Here is a 23,345-nt window from a genome sequence, read left to right on the forward strand (position 1 = left end):
TCCAGGCTCAGGTGATCCTCCCACCTCAGCCTCCCAAGTAGGTGGGGCCACAGGCACTGCAGCATGACACTGGGTTAATTTTTGTATTTTTAGTAGAGATGGGGTTTCACTGTGTTGCCCAGGCTTGTCCTCAAGCGATTCTCCTGCATAGGCCTCCCAAAGAGTTAGGATTACAGGAGTGAGCCAACGCGCCGGGCCACAGGGTCTAATTTCTTTCAGCCTCTGGTTGCACTGCCCTCAGAGTGAAGGGCAAGGATCCCTCCCCGTCAAGCTCATGAGAATTCCAGGGCAGCGATGCAGCTGTCTGGGAGGGTGCTTTCTGCGTGTACAGTCTGTGCGCTTTCATTAATTCACAAAGCGCTGTCCGTGAGGGAGCCAGGCAAGCGGCATTATTATTTCCATCAATCACCCAATACTGAAGAAACTGAGGCAGCTGAGGACGAGGAAGGCTGCCGAGCTGGCTCATCCAATGGGAGGAGGAGGCAGAGGCTGGGAAGGCCCAGGCAGCCCAGACCTGGCTCCCTCTGCCAGGGGATTGGAGGTGAAGAGTCGAAGCAGACAGTGTGTGGCTTGGCCTGCAGCAGCCGCATTTCGAGTCAGGCACCCCACCGCCGCCGTTTTCTTTCTGGGTTCCCACATCGATTCCATTTTGATTCAATTTGGATGTTCTGGAGTAGTGGAAGGGAACGAGGTTTAAAAGAGGTCAACTCCATTACTCAGCGTTATTAATGATGTTGTCGGCCGTTAAAATCCCCAAAAACTAGGAAACCAATAAATTTTACATATTGAAAAATCACAGGTGGATCAGGCAAATGGATAAATTCTTAAAAGTATTTAATAGCTGTTAAGAGGACAGAATGATAAATTCAATATTGAAAACCAATATCAGATTCACAATTACAGGCCATTTATCATAACCAACTGCACGGACAGCATCTTATTGCGGGGAGCACAGTGTGATTCATACCAGAGACCCGGAACAAGTCCATATGAAACGAGAAATAAATCTGCTTTACATATTGGAAGCTTATTTCCACTTCCTATCTTTATTGCCAACAATAATGTTAGCTTTCAAGAACAAATTGTTACGCATTAAACCTGTGCATAATGAGCCCAATTGAGTCAAAAACTTCCCTAAAAAGAGCTTTAAATTATTCCAAATTGGGTTATTAGCCTAACTCTAATTCCTCTGAGAAAGTCCCACAGTCTGACAGTGAGTTTCAGCACTTAACCAGGCAGTTGGTTTCCCAGGTTTGGCCCCAAAGTACTGGATTTGTTCTTTCTTTTCCATCCCTCCACCTCCCCTGAATAATTAACAGTCATGCTAAGAACAAACATAATATTTAACAAATGTGTTAATTTAACAAATTGCAAGAAAATTGCAACGTATTTTTTTGATTTGAAAATGAAGTTTTGCAACTTTGCAGTATAAAGATAATAAAGTGAGATGAATTATTTTGCTTTCTTTGAATACATGAGCAACTATGAGTAAGTGAAATGGTTTGAGTTTGGACCCTTGGGTGTCACTGACAGGGTGCCAGCTTGGTCGATATTGTGATCTCCAGACATCCTGGGATCAAGGGCCAGGGAGGTGATATTGCTGTTATGTTTCTCATCCTGCTGACAATCCAGGCTGACCCAGCTGACATGACTGTAATCAAGACACAGAGTGGATTTTATTTTTAACTGTATCTTTTCCTGATTTCAAGAATGAGGTGTTCAAGCATAGAAAATTTGGAATGCATAGGGGAAAAAAATCACCTCTAACTTTTCCCAGAGGCCACGGCTAATTACATTGTGAAATGTTTCTTTTTCATTTTTTTTTTTACTGTGCGTTTTTTCTTTACAGATTGAGTTTGTATAATTCTATCCTATGCAGTCAAAATTTTAATGATTAAATAATACCCCATTTTATAAGGGACCCTTTCCTAATGTTGGGTACTTAGGTTGCTTTCAACTTTTCTCTGTTATAAATAGCATTGCAATAATCATCTGTATACATGCATCTTTGGGTGAATTTCCGATTATTTCTGTAAGATTTGTTCTCAGAATTGTCATTACTGGGTTTAAGAGTGTAAACATTTTAAGGCTTTTGATATGTCCTGAGGCTAAAAATAATTTTATGTAAACCTCTAATTCGTGAATCTGTTTATTGTTTGTACAAGCTGTAGCCATAGTCTAAAAGTTAAGATCATGAACTTTGGAGTCAGACACATTTGCATTCAAATTCCAGGTCCACTACAGACTAGCTGAGAGATTTAACTACTCTTAGCCTCCACTGTCTCATCCGTAATATGGGCATCATGATACTTACGTCTCAGGGTTGTTATGAAGATAAAATGCAATAATTCCTATCTTAGCAAGGCACCTGCCTGGTACAGAGTAGACATTTCATAAAAGACAAATAGTGTATTAGTCTGGTTTCACGCTGCTGATAAGGACATACCCAAGACTGGGCAATTTACAAAAGAAAGGGATCTAATTACAGACTTACACATCCACATGGCTGGGGAGGCCTCACAATCATGGCAGAAGCCAAGGAGTAGCAAGTCATGTCTTACATGGATGGCAGCAGGCAAAGAGAGAGAGTTTGTGCAGGGAAACTCTGCTTTATAAAGCCATTAGATCTCATGAGACTTATTCACTATCAGGAGAACAGCATCGGAAAGACCTGCCCCCATAATTCAGTTGCCTTCCACTGGGTCCCTCCCATAACATGTGAGAATTCAAGATGAGATTTGGGCAGGGACACAGCCAAACCATATCAAATAGTATTGGTGTTTATTCATTTTTGTGTGTGTGACAGAGTATTATAATGCATGTCTTTTTATATAATAGATGCATAAAGGCATCATATAATTTAAAAACTTTTTTTTTTTTTTTTTTTTTGGAGACAGAGTCTCATTCTGTTGCCAGGCTGGAGTACAGTGGTGTGATCTTGGCTCACTGTAACCTCTGCCTCCCAGGTTCAAGCGATTCTCCTACCTCAGCCTCCCAAGTAGCTGGAACTACAGTTGCCCGCCAGCATGCCTGGCTAATTTTTTGTGTTTTTAATAGAGACTGGGTTTCACCATGTTGGCCAGGATGGTCTTGATTCTTGACCTCATGATCCGCCTGCCTTGGCCTCCCAAAGTGCTGGGATTACAGGCGTAAGCCACTGTGCCTGGCCAATTTAAAAACTTTTAAGCTTTAGTAATATTCTCCATTATCTCCAGAATAAAATTCTAGCTTGTTATCATTCAATATCTTTCTCCATCAGAGCCCAGCTCACCTTTCTAACCTTTTCCTCTCTCTTTTCTGGCAGTTACATTTTGCTCTAGCTGCCCATGGCATGTCTCCCTCGAGTGTGCCATGTGCCTCCTATCACTGTGCCATGTCAGTCTCCTCTCTCTAGTCCTTTCTTTTCACTGTGCCAAATTCTACTCATCTATTTAGGCTTGGCTCAGGTGTCACCACTTTTATCAAACCTTCCCTGATACCTTTGCAGACAAAATGAACATGTTGGTCTTCTATGCTCTCATAGCTTCTTGTGTATATCTGGGTTGCAACATCTCTCAATCTCACATGTTACAGTAGGTCAGCTGTGTTTCAGGCTCCCCCACCAAACTTGGAGCTCTTTAAAGGTTAAGATCACATCTTATTAATCTTTGTTTTCTTTAGTGCCTACTACAATGCATGATACAATAAAAGGGCTCAATAAAAGTTTATTAAATGTAACATAGGTCGTGGGTATGATCAAAAAATCAATACATGGCTTTCAAAGGCACATTGAATTTCAACTGAATTGAAAGCTGATTGGAATTTAATTTTTTATTTATCATGAGATCTTAAATACAAAGGCATTTTGTGCAATTGTGTTTTCTAAGCCTTGAAATAATGCAATTTGTAAAGTGTTTCTAGGCAAATTGCTAAGATTTTAAAATGTGCAAGGAATTTCAGAGGATCCTATATAAACATATATCAAAATATCTCACGGGAGACTACAGTATATATCCATCATGTAGGTGTGGACACTGAAGCACAGGAAAGAGAGCACTGAGTTATTGGAACCCTGAATTTCCTGTGTAGGTTTAAATAATATTATAGCCAAAGCTGAAGTTTAAAACAGTCTTCATATTGACTCCACACACCAGTTAATTAGTCTGGTAAAATACCTGGGTTGTATGTAATTGACAAGAACACACTTTATCATTATTTTTGTGTATCTGGCTTAGCATTGGCTAAGAATAGTGCTTGGCACATCACAGGCACTCAATCAATATTTGCCAAATGACCACATGAATCAGCAATCACATTTGGTGTGACCCAATCTGCATCCACTTGGGCTTGTTCAGTACAACTTGACAAATCTTTATAGAGTGCTCTCTGTGTTCCAGACACCTTGCCAAGGAGCTGAGGGTGTGACGATGAATAGCATATGGTTCCTGTCTTCACGATGCTCAAAGTCTGGAATGGGGAGCAGACACATAACAGATACATGCAGTACATTTTGGTTAGTGCAAAGAGAGGCCTGTGCACATGGTGCCAGGAAACCCAGAGGAAGGGTGTTTGGTCCAACCCAGGGCCTTCAGGGAGGATTATCTAGGAGAGAATATGCCTGACTTAGTCTTGCTGGATAAGTGAGAGTTAGTGTGAAGAAAGAGGTCGTTCTAAGCACAGAAGACATCACTAGCAAAGACAAAAATATGACATATCATTCATGGACTTATCCAATAGTCACTGATGGCCTGTTATATCCAGGTGTTGTTCTAGATGCTGGATGTATAATGGCAAACAAAGCAAAGTCCTTTTCTCGTGGAGCTTGTGTTCTAGTGGCACAGGGCCCACAAGCCTCTTTCAGCATTGCTGGCAGACAAATGTAGAGAAGGGAATGGTGGCAGAGGAAGCTGAAGAAGAGGAGGACATTTTGCTTAATGTGTGAGAATTGTGTTGATACCCTACCTACTTCGACAAAGGATCTGAGGCGCTTATGAAAAACTAAGAATTTGCCAAGTCAACCTACCACTCAGCCAGAGTCCCAGACCCCCTCTTGAGAAGGAGATTCTTCTATTTCCCCCAAAGTCTGTTGGTTTCTGCAAGGAACCTGCCAAAAGTGCTGGAGAGAAGAGGTTGTTCCTGGATGCTGCCTGCTCCTAGAAATCCACCTGGGTTGATTTAGTGATTTGGGTTGTGAGTCAAGGCAGTGAGCAGGGAGCCTAGCACATAGTAAGAACTTCATAAATGTTTGTTGAACGAAAACATATGTCATTGGGAAACCATGAGAGGGAAGACTTTGTCTGTAAAACAGAGGAGTAGCTAATCCCTTTGAGCTTTGACTTGAGTCTAAGAATAAATGGCATTATGAGCTTCCTGGAAAATAAGATGGCTCCTACCCCAACACCCTGCTCAACCCAAGTCAAAGGATAAAGAGCCACAAATACAATAAAACCCATATGTTTTTATTTCCAAGTCCATCCATCCACCCATCATCCATCCATTCATCCATCCATCCATCCACCCACCATTAGACCAGGCACTATGCAAGACACTGGAGATATTGAAATGACTATGGTACTCACCATACAATGTGAGCAGGTAGACCTGTAAAGATATAATCAAAGTACAGTGAGGAAAGTGCCAATCAGGGTAGGCAAACAGGTAAGGTAAAGGCACCAAGGAGGGCCTTAGTGATGAGCAGAGTTTTAAAGGATAAGACAAGTTTGGCAAGCTTAAAAGAGGATGGGAAAGTCATAAAGGCTCTGAGAACAGCAGAAATAAGATCATGAAGCACAGCTGGGCACTGTGGCTCATGCCTGTAATCCCAGCATTTTGGGAGGCCTGGGCGGGTGGATCACCCAAGGTCAGGAGTTCAAGACCAGATTTACTAACATGGAGAAACCTCATCTCTACTAAAAATACAAAATTAACCGGGCGTGGTGGTGCATGCCTGTAATTCCAGCTACTTGGGAGGCTGAGGCAAGAGAATTGCTTGAACTTAGGAGGCAGATTGTGGTGAGCCGAGATCGTACCATTGCACTCCAGCCTGGGCAACAGAGCAAACTCTGTCTCAAAAAAAAAAAAAAAAAATCAGGAAACCCAGAACACTATAGAGGATTCAGAATGGGCAAATAAACTGGTGTGGTATCAGGTCGAATTTAATTTAAAAGTTGGTAGAGTATTGAAGGTGAGGAGAAGAAAGAAAAGTGTTTAGAGATGCAAAATTTTCTAATTATCTGTTGCAAATAAAATGAAAACAGTGGCTGAGCACGGTGGCTTAGACCTTTAATCCTAGCACTTTGGGAGGCTGAGGTGGGAGAATTGCTTGAGGCCAGGAGTTTGAGACCAGCAGCCTGGGCAACATAGTGAGACCCTGTCTCTACCAAAAAAAAAAATTAGCTGGGCATGGTAGCCACTCCTGTGGTTTCAGCTACCCAGGAGGCTGAGGCAGGGACATCACTTGAGCCCAGGAGTTTGAGGCTGTATTGGGCCATGATCACACCGCTGCATTCCAGCCTTGGCAACAGAGTGAGACCCTGTGTGTATATGTGTGTGTGTGTATGTATACATATATACATATATACGTATATACATATATACATATATATTTATAATATATACATACACACACATATATATACACACTCATACACATATACCCTATGTGTATAAATAAATATATATATATAACAATATCCAAGAAGCATGATTACATTGATTTCAGTCAGAAGGCTACTCTCCACCTAATGGTGGTGTTATAATTATTCTTCTTTTGGTAGCATTTATTTACATTTGCTTTGGACCCCAAATCAAAGCAAATCAGAATATAACAAAGGTGTGTCAGTGATGAGAGTTATTTGATAGAGAATGCATTTGCTTGCTCTTGTGAGTAACAAGTCTGTATACTGCCAGGCAATAGCCTGCTGGGGCACAAGGGCTATTTCCAGTGATTTAACTTTGACCCCTAACAAACCACATTTTATAATTACTTACTAGCCAGAGAACATCATTAATATATAACTGTACCTTATGTAAAATCCACACTTATGGATAGTTAAATTTATTCATTGAGTTCCTGAATCTCAAATCTTCCAAGGACTTTCACGAATCCCCATGATGCCTCTGAAAATTGCATTTTGCATCAGATTCTCTTATTTCTGTAAAAAAAGTTTCAGAAATTCATGTTGCTTGTCTTCAGTCCACAAAGTAGAGTTTCTTCTTTTGGACAGATTGGTCTTGGACAAAGCACAACACAGAAATTGCTTCCAGATCATCTTGTGCCTGTGAGAGGATTGAGGGCTTAAGACAGCATGCATTTCACAGTGTCGTATTTGGCCCCTTTTCCTAGTAAACATGGAGGAAGGAGACCAAGAGACCCCAATCCAGGTTTTACTGGATGCAAGGAAATTCAGTATCTAATGCCACATTTTCTGGGATGGCCTAATAATGCTATAATAGTGGAGCATCATAATAAATAGTGTCATAATGTCATGATGATAACCTATAATTTAAATAAATCCATGAAAATGTAGAATGGAGAGATCTCCAGTACCAGCTACTGAGAATGAGTCACAGACTCAATTCTCAATTCAAAGCAATTGGCACTTCTGACGTTTATACACAAATAGATCTCCACCAATCTCATTAAATATTCAATCCATATTCAAAGTTATTAAATATTGAACACGATTTAATAAATACAACCAAGTTAATCAAGACTTCGATTGGTGGTTGTGGGTTCATAAAAAGCTTGTGAAAAGAGTCATGCCACTGGGTCTTATTCTGATCCTCTGCCTCCCGCCCCTGTTTTTAAGAGTGCAGGAATTGTGTTATATTTGTATGTGCAAGGGGATGTTTCGGTTGTGTTGCTGTGTGTGTAGGTGTGTTGGGTTGTCATCTCCCAGTAATTTGTGCATCAGGCAGGATTGTTGTGTGTGGGTATATTTGCAGATGTGTCTGGTGTATATTGCATCAGTGTATGTTCTATCAGCAGATGTAACGCAGTTGTGCAATGGTTTCTTCTCTGCACCTCATTGATGGCTAGGACCACAGGGATCCCAAAATTCTCGATAACGCTTTGGGGGCATTTTTCTAAGGTTACTTTCAGATTTGTGTATGTGCATTCGGCTCCTGAGAGTGAATGCCTCCCTAGGTTGCCTTACCTAAGTCCCAGTCCCATAGTGCAAGACACTACAGCATCGAGAAAAGAGCTTAGAACAACCTTGAGTTCAAATTCAGGTTCTGTCATTTACTGGCTATGTGGCCTAGGGCAAGTTACCTTCTTTGGCCCTCAGTCTTTCCTCTGTAAAAGGGAAAGAATAGTGCCTACTATACAGAATTGTCACGAAGTTTAAATGATACCATGTGTGCATCTTATTAATAAATTGTAGATATTTTACTTATTCTTTTAACAAGGTAAGGCCCTATGCTAGGCTTTGTATCATATATGAAGGTAAATAAGACATGGCATTGACCCCAAATATGTTAGAGTCTGGTGGGGAGGGAGACATTCCCCTCTCAAGCACCCTGACGTACTGTGTACCACTTGAAGTTTTCAAAGACCCCACAAGTTCCGAAATCGTTCAGTCATTCAACAAATTCCAGCCATCCCTGGGTTCGTTTTGTGGGTATTCCTGCTTGGGGCTTTGAGTCAGAGTGCTGCAGGAAGATAGAGAGGGAAAGGTGATCTCTCATCAAGGAATGGAGGGAGAGAGAAGGAAAACAAAGAGAATTCCCTGCCTGCACACTTGATTGAAGGAAAGACCATTGTGGTCTGAGCCTTGGACACTCTGTCCAGTGTCCTAGCCTTCAGATAATTTATTTCTTTTTTTTTTTTTTTTTTGAGACGGAGTCTGGCTCTGTCGCCCGGGCTGGAGTGCAGTGGCCGGATCTCAGCTCACTGCAAGCTCCACCTCCCGGGTTTACGCCATTCTCCTGCCTCAGCCTCCTGAGTAGCTGGGACTACAGGCGCCCGCCACCGCGCCCGGCTAGTTTTTTGTATTTTTTAGTAGAGACGGGGTTTCACCGGGTTAGCCAGGATGGTCTCGATCTTCTGACTTCGTGATCCGCCCATCTCGGCCTCCCAAAGTGCTGGGATTACAGGCTTGAGCCACCGCGCCCGGCCCAGATAATTTATTTCTAAGAGGAGGAGATCCTCTCACCTTAGTCACCGGAGTTTTGGCTTCCTTACTTCTCACCCCTGTCCAGGCCAAAGTGTGCAGAGCGTGCAATTGCACTTGCTTGTGGTCATATAGCTAACACATGACAGAGCCAAGGATTTGAACTCAGGCTTCTTCTTCCAGGTCCCCTACTCTGCTTCTGCTCCTTTTTTTTTTTTTTTTTTTTTTTTTTTCTGGCAACATCAACCAGGTATGTAAACTTTTTGATAGCAGGGTTTATAGCATAGAATTGTGGATTTTTATCTCATGGCCTTCAATGAGTAGCCTGGCCTTAGATGGCATAGCTTCCAAAATGAACTTGTTGCAGCCAGTTGAAGGTGGATATGGCAGTGGGCTGTGCAGAGTGGCGCCTCCTGTAAGTAGGCACTCAGAGACTGACAAATGAATGATGGATCATGGGCTCTAACATGACCCCCAGCCAACTTCAGAGATGTTTGCTAAAAGTGTTTCTGGCTCTGTTGGGACATGTGTCCTTGGAGCCTTGCCATCTGGGTAGGGAAGGTGCAGCTTTATAGATCGGTGTGGCTTTTTAGAGTGTGGCAGAAAACCAGACAATCCCTAGCCCAGCGTGGAGGGGCCAGCAATCCTCAGACACACAATTCAAGCCCGGCAGGTGTGAGTGTGTGAGAGAAGAGGGTGGGAGTTGCTTCCTATTTATTGCTCATTGAGATGGGATGAGATGGGAAGACCTGTCTACCTTCCCAAACCTATCAGAACTGAAGTCTGAGACTTATAAGTGGATGGCTACCAGGTAGAGGGAGGGTTGTGGGGCATGGTGGGGATCGCAACTCATAATGAAAATGGGAATGTGAAGATGAAGGAAAGATATGCAAAACCCTACCTTGTGCAGTATTAATTGCTCACAGTAGTCAAGTGCTACTCTGTGTCAGGAACTGTGCTTCGGTGCATTATGTGGTTTAATCCTCACACAGCTCACAGCACTATCATCATTCCCATTTTACTGATAGGGAAACAGGTTAAGTGACTGCCCAGTGTCACAGTTAGTAAGCAGTGTAGCAGGCATACAAATTTGGCATCTATGATACCCACAAACTGTAGCACCTCAGAGCTGGAGAAAATCTTAGAGAACATCGAATTCAGCCTCTTCATAGTCAGGTGGGGAAATAATGCCAGCATGGGGACAGCCATGGACCAAGGCCAGACAGCTGGTGAACAGCAGCCCTCAGATTTGCCTGCAGTCGGGATTAGGGTGAGGCAGGGAGGCTCTGAGGGGAGAATTTAAGGAGGCGCTCACCCTCAGTTGCAGACTCTGAGGGTGAGCACTTCATGTGCTCCACTCGAGTCTCAGCCTTAGGCAGATGCTTCTTCTGGTTTTGTGGTGTGAACCACAGAGGCCCAGGCCGGGCTTTATTGACTTGATTTGATATCCCAAAGAGAGGAATGAATAAAATATTTGTGCAGAGCTTTGCCGGCACCCCAAAGTAGATTTTTACCCAGGGGCTGAGCGGAGGTTCTGCTTCTGGTTGTGTACCACAGCAGGAGAACAAACTCTGGCCCCAGAAATTAGGGGTGGAACTAGGAGAATCCTGGTGGTGTCCGGCCGCAGGTGGACTCCATGGGAAAGGAGACCCCACGTCTCTCCTCCGGACTCCACTGGGCTGAAATGAGGAAGTGCCAGAAAAAGCTTCTAGCGGAGGGACTTGCCCCATCAGACCCAGAATGGCCCGGGAGGGCTAGGTGCTCAGACTCGCGGACAGACACACAGCTCCCAGTCTCAGGCATTAGGCCTGTTTTATTCGCAAAAATTCATCGCCCTAGGTGTGTATAACCACCTTTCCAACCCTGGGCCTTTCCGCTACGGTTTTAGTTCAAGAACAAAAGAAGGCAAACCCCACTAGCAAAGGACCCTTCCACCACTCCTATCACGTGTAAGCGGGAGTCAGCCCACATTTCCTGGAGCGGGGTAGGAGGTGGAGGAAAGGGGGTTCCCCGCACCACTCTTAAGAGCCAGGTCTTTACCCCCGTCTGGCTTGGCCTCACTAGGAGTGTCGCGGGGCAGCCAGGTGGCCCCAGGTGCTATAGCAGAAGGGGAAGGCTTCCTCCCCATGGCCCCGGGGACTTGGGCGCAAAAGCAGGCAAAGGGACGGGAACGAGCTGACCGGCCTCAGGCACCCTCGCACTTCCCTCATCAGCGCAGGAGTCCAGTACCACTCCACCAGGAGCGGTGGGCGTCTCGACCTTGCCTGGAGTAGACCTCGGCAAGGCAAGTTCCTTGCCCTCTTCTCTTTGGGTCTCAGTTTCCTCATCTCACCAGGCACGGCTCAGCCCGACTTGGGTCTTAACATTTTGAGTTCTTTGCTTTTCTTGCCTTTTTCCTGGCCCAGACGTTTCTCGAGCACCTGTCTTGAATCCCTGTCTCCGGCCCTGCCCATCCCTCTCGGTCCTCGGCCAGTTAGGAGCACGGCCTGGGGGTGCCCCTGGCTCCCTTTAACCCCCAGACCCCCAGCCCCATCCCCGGGATCTCCCATCCAGGGCACAGAGGAGGAGGCGCGCAGTCCGTTCCGCTCCCCCAGGAGGGAAAGGAGGAGTAGGGAAGAGAAAGGGGAGTAGACTCGCGAGAAGGTTAGCAGGAGGAGAAAACAGAAAATAGAAAAAGAGGGAGCAAGATAAATAAGCAAAAGAACGAAAGTGGGGAGGAGGGAGGTGAGATGCTGGAAAGGGATGAATCGGAGAAAAAGGGGAATCCAAAGGCAAGCTGAAGAGAGAGGCTGAAGACAGGAAAAAGAACGAACGAGCGCGCGCGAAACAGCAGGGTCTGAAAGGACCAAAGAGAGAGAAAGAGGAAAAAAATGAGGGGGGTGTGCGGGAGAGCGGAGGGAGGGAGCTGCGAGCCGGGAGGAGGGAGGCTGGGAGGGAAGGAGAGGGAGGGGCCGAGGGACCAAGAGGGTGGGGGCAGGCTCGGCAGCAGCCGCCGCGGCTCCAGCCGCCCGCCCGCTCGCTCGCTCGCTCAGTCGCTCCTGGTGCCCGCTGCCAGCCGCCCGGCTTCTGGCTGCTCGCGGCCCCCGGCTCCTGCCTGGCGCTCTGGCCAGGCTCGGGCACCGGAGGACAAGACCGCGCGACTGGCCGGCCGAGCCCTGGGCCGGCCGCGGGAGCAGGTAGGTGGCTCGGTGGGGACCGCGAGGACGCGGAGCCTCGGACGCCGGGGGCACCAGGGGACGCGGGGGTGGGGGTTCCGGCCTTGGGGAGGGGACTTTGCAGCCCCACGACTAACTTTCCACCAGCTGCGCGGACCCCCGGCCGCCCTGCCCGGGTCCGGGCTGCCGAAGCCGAGTTTGGCACGGGGAGGAGGTGGATGCTGGCGGTTGCGGGAGAGCCAGGGGGTCCGGCAGGACGTGAGGCGTCTCAGTATGGGCAGGCGCAGCCCTCCGGCCGCAGTCGGGATGCAGTGTCCGCGGCGCCTCCACGTGCGGGGGAAGACCCGAGAGCAGCGGCGAGGCGCGGGTGTCCCGGGGAGGGCGCCCGTCCGCCCCCTTGAGTCTGGGGACTCCGCTCTCAAGCCGCCCAGAGTGTGCCGGCTGCACTCACTACACTGGCGCCTTCCCCGCCGGGGTCGGGACGCAGAGCCTGCGGGGATGCAGCAGGTTTTCGGCGGCGGCCGCCCTTGCGCCTTGCGGCCGCCAAGCCCCAGCAGGTGCCGTGCACGCTTTTGCTTTTGGGAGAAGAGGGGCGGAACGTGTATCCCCCTATTTCTTTCTCATCCCGTCGCCGTTACTCTATTCCGGGAAGTCCAGGACCTGGGCGGCCTTGTTGGTTGGCTCCCAGGACAATCTTCCTGCCCTAGGCTGCGACCCTGGCTCCCAAAGTTAAAGGAGAAGCAAGTCACTCTCTGCGCGCGCCTGGAGCGTGGTCCCGAAGTTCCCAACTTCTCGCTCAGCCGTGGGCGGTAGTGTTGGAGGTGGGGAAATGGGTGGTGGTTGTGGCTCCTTGGAGCTGCCGAGCGCAGCCGTCTTCCTCCTGGACTTGGTTTATTTTCCTAATTTGTTAGAAAAAATACTACTCAAAAATAGGCAGAATCGCTCCTCGCGGGCGTCAAGGTCCGTGAGTGGGACGCAGCCGTCCCTGTCCTGAGCCCGGGAGCGCCGAGCCTCGGCGTGGCAGTCCCCGGAAGCCCCGAGCCCAGGCGGCTTCTCCCGGACCTGGACTCGCGGGCTCCATCCCGCGGCAGCCGCGTCTTGGGATCCGTGCCCCGCAACCCGCGCTGCGAGGCCAGTGTGACTGTCTCCCGGGTGGTCATGTTCTCCGGAAAAATATTTCAAAGTGGCTCCGCTTCAGGATCACCCACTTTCCATCCCTCCAAGAGCCGAGAGAACAGGGTCTGCGGCGGGTTGGAGGAGACCTTTGGGATGGTTTGGGCTCCCGGCCATCTCGGCTTGCTCGGGTTGGGGTCCTCGCGCACCGGCACCAGCGCCCCTCCGGCGCTCTGCTGGGGCAACAAGGGTTAAAGCCCCGGCCTGGCGGGGGAGAGCTGGGGAGAACCCGCGGCGGCCGGCTGAGGCATTCGAAACCTGCAGGGGACTCCGTCCTGCTAGCTCCCGGAGTCGGAGGCGCAGGATTCGCCGACCTCTGCGGCTTCTCGGAGCCAGCGGAGCCCCGGCCCAGCAGCCCTCTTTGTTGGAGTGCTGTCGGGAGATTCTCTTGAGAGGTTTAGGGGGTTTAGTGGTGCCAAAACCTCGAGGCTTTCCGGAGAGGGTCCCTCTGCCGTCACTCCCTGCAGACTGGGCGGGGTGCCCCGAGGGCGCTGAGCAGACGTTGAGCATCCTCTGCTTCTCTGGCGGATTTTCCTGGTGCACACCATGCATCAGCTCTCTCCGGTGCTCACATTTTGTTTAAGCCGCTAGAAATTCGAGGTCTAGGACTGCAATCTCGCCACTTCCTCCCACTAACAGATCAGCAAACTGAGGTCCAGAGAATTGAAAGGACTTGCTTAGAGCTGCTATACGGGAGGAAGAGTAGGTAAACCAAGTCTCCTGACTTCCGGGTCAGGGCCTTTTCTAGTAGTCCACACTAACTTTATTGCTTTCTTCGCACAGGGCAGGTGTTCCCAGTCAGGCCACTGCACATCCTTGACAGGCTTGAGGGCTGAGTGTGTGTGTGGTTAGAGGCAGAGGACCTGTCTCTGGATTTTCGGGTTAGGTGCTGTGCTGGGAGTATCTCCCAGGATAAATCACTCATGTGACAGTTTGTTGTGTACCTGTTCTGTCCCTGCACCGGGCTCTGGGGGTAAATGGAGCCCACACACAGGGCTCAGCCCCGTCAGGTGCAACTCATAGGGAAAGAGAAACCATTGTTTTGTAGTCAAGGAAGTGAGTGCATGTAGACATTCTCAGGTGAAATCACTTCAGGAGGGGTGGTTTTGGGATAGTCCCTGGAGAAGGCAAGATTAGGAGCTGATAGGTAGGTTTCCAGTTGGGGAAGGAGGGTTGTCAGGATACAGGGCTTGAGTCCTAAGAAGGAGGCAGGAAAGCTGATTAAGAGGCTGGTCAAAGCACAGCACTGTCAGGGCCAGTGAGCACTGGGCCTTTGAGTGAGAATCACTAGGGAAGTTAGAAGAGCCAGTTGCTCAGAGCTCAAGCGCAGAACCTGGTCCCAAGGGACTTCTAGGCCTACACTTAAGGTGAGCAATTGGCTGGCAAGTCAGTGCCCCATGAGCCAAGGGTGGTGGGGTCAGAGGGGCTATTTTCTGGCTTTTGCTTCTTTTCTTCTTTCTCATCATTCCCAGGGGTTTCAATCATTCTCATTCTTTTGCCCCTTCTCTCTCTCTTTTTTTTTTTTGAGACAGAGTCTCACTTTCTCACTCAGGCTGGAGTGCAGTGGCACAATCTTGGCTCACAGCAACCTCTGCCTTCTGGGTTCAAGTGATTCTCCTGCCTTAGCCTCCCAAGTAGCTGGGACTACAGGTGTGCACCACCATGCCAGGCTAATTTTTGTATTTTTAGTAGAGATGAGGATTTGCCATGTTGGCCAGGCTGGTCTCAAACTCCTGACCTCAAGCGATCTGCCTGTCTCAGCCTCCCAAAGTGCTGGGATTACAGTGAGCCACCGCGCCCAGCTCTTTTGCTCCTTCCTAACCATAACTTTTAGCTACTTCAGTGTTCCGAACTTATGAAAGGCAGGAACATGCAATCAGCAAATAGTTCTTGAGCTCCTTCTTTGTGCCAGGCACTGGGCTAGACCCCTGGGATACGGCGATGAATCAGACAGGAAGAGTCCCATACCTTGTGATGTTGACATTCTAGGCTGTATCCTCCATAGGCTTAAAGTCTAGTCATAGAACAGAGGCAAATACACAAATTATGTCTGAAGAAGTCCTGAAATGGGACAATACAATAGAGAATTCTGAACCTCCCCTCTAGTGGTTTAAGGCTCCAAGGTGAAAGGTTTGAAGTTGTTGGCTATGAGATTTGGAGATTCTGTGGGCTTCCATGACCCCAGCTCCTGGTTGCCAGGGGTAACCCAAAGGCAGCTGCAGTGGTGACCTTAGATGCCACATTGGAGAACTGCTGTACAGAGCTTCTGCCAGGAAGGGAGCTGGTGAGTGTTGGCAACTATGATCTTGCTAGGTATCCATAGAGACTGGTGCCAGGTAACCATGTGCCTCTTAAATTCCAGCATCCACAGCTGTTTGGCATGCTCTGGAGCCCCACTGTACAGATGGGTAAATGGAGCCCTGAATCTGTAGACTGGGACAGCTGTGCAGTAAGAGGGGCCCAGCCCGTATAGAATCCAGGTGTTCCCTGATACAGGATTCAATTTAAAATGCTGCTCTTTTCTTCCTAGAAAAACATTTCTTCCTTGCACACTAGTGATTATCAGATTTCAGCGTGGAGGGCTTGTGAAAACACAGGTTACTAGTCCACACTCCCAAGTTTCTGATTCAACGGGTCTGGAGTGGGTCCAGTAATTTGCATTTCTAAACAAGTTCCTAGGTGATGCTGATTCTCTAGTTCTAGAGACCACGCTTTGAGAACCAATGTGGTAGAACAAGGGAAAGTGAATGATTTTTTGAGATTATAAGATAGGGGAGCCTGGAACGAAGGCTGTGATTTAGCTCCAGGAGCTCACAGGACTTGCTATGTATATCCTTCTATGTACATCCCCTCCCCCTCACCCCCAGGAGGCCATAGAATTAAAAGAATATTTTATCTTCATCAGCACACACACACAGAGAATATATTGCAATATAATTAGGGAATAAATAGGTGTTGTGTATTGGATGTAGATTCCATGCCTGGTGGCTCTGTGGGGGTTTATTATAGCAGTGTTATAATTGAAAAGGTGTCATCCACTCCGAAGCCCCTCATGAAACTTTCATGGCCTGGGTGGTCATTGTCCAAAAAAACATGTCTTCTTCATTAAAAGACTGAAAGTCAGAGAGATTGCTTCTCCTGCTAATGGGACTATCTGTGTTTCATTTGACAGTAACTGTGCAATGTGTTCTTAACGAATTGTGCAGGGGGAGCAAACAACAACTGAATAGCCAGTGTGAACAGAGAGGGGCTGAATGAAGTCCACATCACAGGTTCACAGGTCTGTTTGTTGAGCATCTCAAAATGTTTTGAAACTCTGTCTCTCTGTCTTCCTGTATTTCTGATATGAAGCTGTATCTCAGCAGGAAGAGGAGAGTTTGGGTTTCAACTTAGCTGACCGGGTAAATGTAACAGCATACTTTATCCCCAAAGTGTTAATTAGACCCAAAAGAAAAGAACCATAAAGCAGTTGTTCTCCTAAACGCCAGCATTTTTCATCTGGATTCTATTTATTGATTATTTTATAGTTGAGAGGGAGCAAAAATCCATGTTTTTATAGCCAACAAAGCTGGCTGCAGTAATTATGCAGGCTCAACGTGTCTGTTCTGGAGCTGGAAGTTGGAATTCAGCCTGACTCTCAAACATTTGGGTGAGATCTAATTGAAAAAGACATTTCAAAGAACAAATATTTAGGAATGAGGAGTTTCGCTGATGGTCTCTCTGGGCCAAATGTAAGTACCTTGCTTTTAGTTTGATCCTCAGAGGTGGGAGGAGATCATGGAGAAGGACCTGGTCAGTAATGTTGAGACCACAGTCAACATGTGAGGCTGAACTTAAAGATAATCAGTGAGGATTAGTAAAGGGAAGAAAGATGCTTTCAGGGAATATATGCCCTGTACCTGGTGAGCAAGGGGAAGATCAATTAATCAAATATAGATTGAATACTTACTGAATGCGCAATCTTGGGACAGGCACCATGAGGGCAGGGGCCAGGACTTTTACTAGTTATATATCTTTCATAATGATAGTGGTTAGCTCAGGTATCCATTGTAACAAAAACCCTTCATTGGAGTGGGCATGAAGGCTGCAAGTGACAGAGAAGCTGAATTCAATGTGCTGAAACAGTAAGGAATTTAGTGTCTCCCATAACAAGAAGTCTGGGCTGTATCTGCCCTATAGTTGGTCCTTTCAGTGGTTCAACAGCATCATCAAAGATCCCGATGCTTTTCATCTTTCCTGTTTCTAAGATCACAAGATGGTGGCAACAGTTCCAGGTGTTATATCCTCACCATCATGAGCAGAGGCAGAAAAGGCAGGAGGGAGCCTTACCCAGAAGCCCCTCAGCAGACTTTCACTTTTGTCTTATTGGCCAGAATTCTGAATCATATGTCATGCCTAAGCCAACCACAGGCAAGAGAAGGGAATCATTGTAATTGATCTGTAACAATTTTTTTTTTTTTTTTCTGAGACGGAGTTTTGCTCTTATTGCCCAGGCTGGCACCATCTCGCCTCAGCCTCCTGAGTAGCTGGATTATAGGCATGCGCCACCATGCCCAGCTAATTTTGTATTTTTAGTAGAGATAGGGTTTCTCCATGTTGGTCAGGCTGGTCTCGAACTCCTGACCTCAGGTGATTTGCCAGCCTCGGCCTCCCAAAGTGCTGGGATTACAGGCATGAGCCACCATGCCTGGTTGAACAATCTTTTTTTTTTTTTTTTTTAAAGGGATCTCCCTCTCTTGCCCAGGCTGGAGTGCAGTGCTGCTGTCATAGCTCACTGCAGCCTCAAACTCCTGGAATCAAGTGATCCTCCTGTTTCAGCCTCCTGAATAGGTGGGACCACAGATGCGCACCACAGCACCTGGCTTGGCCTAGAACAATCTTGATTTGTGTATTGGGCCTCAGAGAGGATCAAAATTAGGATTCTTTTGAAAGGGTGAAAGGAGCAACTAACAGTGGCTGCCATAGAGCTCAAGAAATGGGCTTGAATTATCTTTCTACTGATTTTAAGCCCTGTTTTTCACCTCTTGTGCCCCAGTTTACTGAACCTAGGGTGGAGATCTATTGGGAAGATAAATCTGAATTAGCACCATAATTATACTTGATTAGTACAAGAGAGTGGAAGATTATTTGTAAATTGATCTCTGAATCAAAGAATTTATAATCATCTAATGCAGGGGACATGTGAGGACTAGACCATCAAGATCATCAAATGGAGAACAGAACTGGAGAATAAATAATCATGACTTGCAGACCCACTATTAAAGGAGGAGCATGACATCAATGGGAGCCATAGTAGCTAGGGAAGGCTTCCTGGAGGAGGTGGTTCATGGCTCATACTGAAACTCCAGCACTTAAGTGTGGATAGGTTATAAAATCTTTCTGCCCAACTTGCTTCCTCTTGCTTTTTCTGTTTTTTCTCAGTGGTAAAATGGGACCATTTGGTCAAGATAAAAATCATGTCTCTACAATCACAGTGGCTTTGATACTCAGTCCAAATATGGTCAGTACTGACCAGCATGATTCTGGGAGGGAGGTCACAGTGATTCCCTTGCCAGCCCTAGATTCCTGGTTTCCAGTCCTGGATGGCCCATCAGTCTCCATGTCTCAAGCCACGTTTCAACTCCTGATTAGATATTATTATTATTATTATTATTAGTTTTCAGATAGAATCTTACTCCTGTTGCCCAGGCTGGAGTGCACTGGTGCAATCTTAGCTCACTGTAGCCTTGACCTCCTTGGGTCAAATGATTCTCCCACCTCAGCCTCCCAGGTGGCTGGGACTACAGGTGTTGCCACCATGCCCAGCTAATTTATTTTTATTTTTATTTTTATTTTTGGTGGAGATGGGGTTTTGCCATATTGCCTAGGCTGGTCCTGAACTCCTGGGCTCAAGCAATCCACCCACCTCAGCCTCCCACAGTGCTGAGATTACAGGCGTGAGCCACTGCACTGGGCAGATACTATTATTATTAAAAGCAGTATTTGAATGCCTGGCTGCCATCATTAAACCTGTGTGCCTAAACTGAAATCTAATGTTTTCTCACCTCTCAAGTCATCTCCCCTTCTGGATTCTTCACTTTTGTTGCTGGCAAACCACCTTCCCAGATGTTTGGGCTCAAAACCTGAGCATGTACCCCCGCCCCCAATCCATACACTCTGCTTGCAATACTCAAGCATTGACTTGCCTTTTTAAAAATAATTAATTAATTAATTATTTTTGAGATAGAGGCTTACTCTTGTCACTCAGGCTGGAGTACAATGGCGTGACAATCTCTGCTCATTGCAACCTCTGCCTCTTGGGTTCAAGCAATTTTTGTGCTTCAGTCTTCTGAGTAGCTGGGATTACAGGCATGCGCCACCGTGCATGGCTCACTTTTGTATTTTCAGTAGAGACAGGGTCTCACTGTGTTGGCCTGGTCTCGAACTCCTGACTTCAGGTGATCCACCCACCTCGGCCTCCCAAGGTGCTGGGTTTACAGGCGTGAGCCACCGTGCCTGGCTGCCTTTTGGTTTTAGGATGTTTCTTGGATATGTTCTCTCCCTTCTGACGTGAGAAATCCTCTCTGCTCAGGTCCTCTCCATCTCATGTCGGGTGATGGCACTGCCTCCTACTCTGCCATCCTCAGAGCATAGTGCATGGGTGTGTGTGGGGACTTGTGTCTTTGGGAATAGTCTATGGGGGTTCTGTAAATGGGATAGTTTTTATAAATTCTACTGAGGAGTAGAGTCTCTGCAGTGAGTCCAGAATTCATGGCTGCAAATCTCGTATGTTGCTGTGGAAGCCATTTTCCAGCCTCTCATCTCTTTCCCCTTCAAATCATACTGAAGCATTGGTTTTGGTTTATTTGTTTTTGGAGACAGGGTCATGCTGTTGCCCAGGCTGGTGTGCAGCAGTGCGATCATAGCTCACTTCAGTCTTGAACACCTGGGCTCAAGCTATCTTCCCGCCTCAGCCTCCAGGGTAGCTGAGACCACAGGTGTATGCCACCATACCTGGCTATTTTTTTTTTTTCCTTTTTTGTGGAGATGGCTCTTCCTATATTACCCAGGTAGGTCTCAAACTCCTGGCTTCAAGCAATCCTCCCACACCGCCCTCCCAAAGTGCTGGGATTACCGGAGTGAGCCTGACCTAAAACATTGTTTTAATCAACTGATTACCTTACGTATTTTTTTCCCATAGCACTTACCAGATGCAGCCCAATTTCCTCAAATAGACAGTTGAAAGTCTCAACAATCTGCCTGCATCCTGCCTCCCCAGTCCCTACTTGCTCACTGCTGGGACTCACCATTATGGCTGACTCAGCTTCAAGTTCTGTCTTTCCCTGTGTTTAATCCAAATCACCCTTTCCTTTAAGACCAGTGTTAGTCCTGCATCTTCAGGTGACCTCCCCTCACTACTGGAGCCCACAGTGATATCCAAGCATTGATCTTTCCCTCCCGTGAACTTCTGTAGCAATTATTGCCCACACCACAAATTTGGTACTTAATATACTGCTGTTGTCATTGATAACATTTTATTACTATGTTTATTGTCTTCCCAGTTGGATATAAGACCCCTGGGACCCAAGGCAGTAGGGGAGGATGTATCTGTCTTTATACCCAGGGTCGTGGCCAGCAAGCACATAGTACTTCAGTATTTATTGAATTAATAAATCATAGGAATAGATTATTTACCTGATAAATCAGTTAATCTTCACCCTTTTTTCTTAACCTCAGTTGGGGGAAGGGACTAAATTTAATGAATTCCTGCTCTGTGCTGGGCACTACTTTAGGTGATTTTTAGGAAAGATTTTAACTGAGCCTTGCAACCATCCAGTGAAGCCGGGATTCTTGGTATTATCCTGCAGATGAGGAAAGCGTGGCTCTGGGAGAGTTGGGTGGCTTTCCATGCTCACTCAGCCAGCTGGAGAGTAGTGAGGGGCAGGGTCATCTTCTTTCCTCTATGTTTTCTATTGCATACATCTTCCTGAAGTTCTCCCTACCTGTGGGTGCCTGTTCTCCCAGTCTCTTTTTCCTTGTGTCCCACTGTGCCGCACTGCTTTGCTGCATCCCCAGGACTTTGGAATAATTCAGGAACCTCTGGATTCTAGCAGTGGACTCTGAGCTTTCTGGTGGAGCAGGTAAGATGTGCTCCTTGGTGCAGAAAAGAGGGGTAGAGCCAGTAAAGAGCAGGAGAGGACTTACTAATGGGCCTCAGGTCTCCAGAAGGCCTTGGATGACAGTGGGCAGGACATAGAACCTTCTTTGGGGGTGCCTGGGAGGAGTGGATGATGTTTACTGCGGGAGAGATGAGGTGTGAGATCATAACAAGGGCCACCATTGTTAGGGCCTCGCAGTTGAGCAGGCACTTTTCAGGTGCATGTATTTTCTAGACTGTGTCTTACAACAACTTTGTAGAGCAGGTTATTGTCCTCAGAACAGGGTGTTAAAGAGTTCAAGTGACTTGCACCAAGTCACACCCCGACTTGATGCCTGCCTCCCGATGGTTAGTAACCTCGAGTGACAACAGGCTTGGTTTTCCAGAGGCTGTGTGGGACCACGTGAGGGCGCCATGCTTCCTGAGGTAGGGGCTTCATGGTATGACCTTTGAAGGACTGTTCTGGAATTGATTCTGCAGGTCAAGGTAGAGGTGACTTAGGGCCTATCTTTACTCAGAGCAAACATTATTTAAAACCTACTCCTGTCCTTCCCCTGCCTGACCTGCCTGGTTTATCATCCATGCTTAAAATAAATACAATAAATAAAAACACCCCAAAACTCTTTCTCCTCCTGCAGAGGATGAGCAACAATCTACATATGCAAATAAATGGCATGCCAGTCTCCATGAATATTAATTTGGAAAGGGAGTCTGAGGCCCTAAAATACACTCAAAATCAACAATTTGGCATCTCACAACTCTTCCAGCTCACTTCCAGTGATCATGGCCTTGCTATATTTTAAGATTGCCTCTTCTCCCAGCTGGCCTTCCTTCTGCATCCCTGGATGTTCAAGTTACCAAATGGATGGAGAGTGTTTCAGGTTGGCAGGATGGAGGTCCAAGGGTGATGGGTGAGTCCTCACCCTGGGGCTGGCCTGACCTTGTCCTGCCTCCCTGGCCAGGGCCTAGGCCTTAGCCCCTCTCTGATCCCAGCATTAGCAGGGAGTCCTCAACGCCAGGGGACAGTTCTGGGAAACCCCACGGGCAACCGTCAACCTGGGACCCTTGTACTGTCAGGGAGCACTCAGGGTGGGGCAGGGCAGCAGCCTCAGGAATGAGCTTCTCCTGCCTCTCAGGGGCAAAGGGGAAACTGAGATCCGGAGGGTAGGTACCTTGCCCAGAGTGACAAGGTGAGTTAATGGCAGGAAGTGAGAACACTTATTCATTCTTTGCTCTGAAAAGCACTTTTCTTTTTGAGTGTGTGTGTGTATGTAGAAGGGGGTAGGCAGGGTAGGGCTTAAAGTTTGTATACTTTGGGGGAAATAGTCATTCTTCTCTTATGATCATTCACCCAGAGACAAGTGGCAACAGAAAATTCAGCCTTGTGTCCCATTTCCATTGAAATAAATGATTTCCTTCCTCTCTCAGTAGATTTTCAAATTAGATTACACATAGGCCAGAATTAATGTGAAGTTGTCTTGCAGAGTACCCTCTGGCTGAAGGCAGGATAGGGCAGGAGAGAGAAGGGCCGAAATATCTCCAAGGAAGCCAGGTGGAGAGGACCTTGAGGTAGAAGAGGATAGTTGGATTATATAGGACCAGGGTCCTGACTTAGGGAAGGGAGGAGGGGAGAGGATGATGAGAAAGATAGGAGATGATTGAGATATTATTCTCGGCGCTATTCTTTTTCTGTTAAGAGCTGTTTTATCAGATATGTGGAGGATATTCCATCTTTGACTCCTTTTTCATTGTCATTAAAGACAGGCATTACTGAGGATAATCCAA

The 23,345-nt window shown here is 47.0% G+C and overlaps 1 protein-coding gene and 1 long non-coding RNA gene across 28 annotated transcripts in view; one reads left to right on the top strand and one right to left on the bottom strand.

Moving 5' to 3' along the window:
* Positions 1–23,345, top strand: part of MEGF11 (multiple EGF like domains 11) — a 422,037-nt gene that overhangs the window by 29,378 nt on the left and 369,314 nt on the right. Inside the window, exon 1 of one of the 27 annotated variants that reach the window (XM_009210440.4) lies at positions 12,104–12,271. The exons of 25 other annotated variants lie outside the window; for them this stretch is intronic. The gene's annotated coding sequence lies outside the window, so the exon portion shown is untranslated. Of the gene's footprint in view, positions 1–12,103; positions 12,272–23,345 lie in introns of those variants that run through there. One more of the 27 variants, XM_003901085.5, reaches the window with a different exon arrangement.
* On the bottom strand, positions 7,009–15,474 carry LOC108586745. Its single transcript, XR_002523613.2, has 2 exons — positions 15,392–15,474; positions 7,009–7,133 (listed from the first exon to the last, which is right to left on the bottom strand). It is a non-coding gene; the product is annotated as an uncharacterized LOC108586745 (long non-coding RNA).

Source organism: Papio anubis, chromosome 7, assembly GCF_008728515.1.
Source record: "Papio anubis isolate 15944 chromosome 7, Panubis1.0, whole genome shotgun sequence".
Lineage (NCBI taxonomy): Eukaryota > Metazoa > Chordata > Mammalia > Primates > Cercopithecidae > Papio > Papio anubis.